The sequence below is a fragment of the Ceratina calcarata genome, unplaced genomic scaffold, assembly GCF_001652005.2.
Source record: "Ceratina calcarata isolate Rehan_Ccalc_2016 unplaced genomic scaffold, ASM165200v1 scaffold224, whole genome shotgun sequence".
NCBI lineage: Eukaryota > Metazoa > Arthropoda > Insecta > Hymenoptera > Apidae > Ceratina > Ceratina calcarata.
In genome coordinates, this window is record NW_017144202.1 from 127,126 (window position 1) to 128,440 (window position 1,315).

Below are 1,315 nucleotides of genomic sequence, written 5' to 3' on the forward strand. Positions count from 1 at the left end.
CCATTGACGTTCTTCGACGAACAGATGCACTGACCAACGAAGAAGTAAGTTCAACTTTGATTCTTTTCACATTTTTCATAATTTTACCTATCCTGTAATTTGTAAAGTTGTTTGTTATTTCATTGAGCATGTTACATTTGTTCAGTGAACGTAAGTAACGACTAATCCCTTTCTTTCTTTTGATATTTAACCAATTTGTTAGTTCGTTTTTGCATGCAACATTTCTTTAATCCTATGCTCTCGTCACGAGCGCGACATACGGGCGCGGCAACGCACGAGGCGGTTATCGCGCTCCTGCCCGCCTTGTATACTCGCGCTCTGATTGGGCGGGGATTTCTGTTAATAACTCAATAACCACGCCTCGGACAACTTTTTCGCAAAGGAAAAAGTTGTTTAAAATCACCTCAGCTCCTCCTCATTTTCGGGCGTAAAAGGAGTTCTGGGACACCCTGTATATTAAAAAAAACGTTAATTATAATCCCGAGCACATTCCTGTTACTCTCGAAAATCGGACTCCTAACTCCGTCATTAACAGTGTTGCCAAGTCTCTCAGCATGACTAGGTATTAAAGAAGGCTGTGCTGTTGCACAGCTTCGCGCATGCCCATTGTTTGCATAGTCATGTGAGCATGCGCATATCTATCTATAATACGTATTTTCACATGATGTCAATGATGAAAATTGTCTTTCGAACAGTAATCGAAGAGAGTCAGAGCTTTCCTTTTTACGATTTTATGCCATGGGCTCGGTCAGCATGCGCCCAGCAGAGTGTATACGACAAAAGGCAATTCTGAGAACTGTCTCTTGTCAACGGTTTGAGTGTTCGAATCATCAGTTGGCTTCGCCTTGCGTCGCTAAACAGAACGGTGCGTGCCTTAACGAACACGGAATATTTCAATATGTTCGTTATTTACGCGTAAGTGACGTATAATCCAATAGCGGCAGTCGAATTGTTCCGCGAACGGTATTCCGATCGGAACTACCAATTAAAATAAAAACGTGTATGCAAATTTTAAATTGCAAACTACAATGTGACAGTGGATTTGTAAAATGAAAAGTGGCAGTGAATTTGGAAAGTGTAAAAGTGACAATTTTTGTTTTGTGAAACTTTGCCAGTAGGAAAGTGACAATGATCGTGATGATAAGGAAAAAATCGTCCGGTGCAGGTCATTGACATACTCCAAGCATCAGCAGCTACGAGCCACATGTGTCCTATCTTCGAGTGCCGAAGGTCGACCCATTGACCCATTGACGTTCTTCTACAAGCAGGTGCACTGTCCAACGAAGAAGTAAGTTCAACTCTGATTCTTTTCACA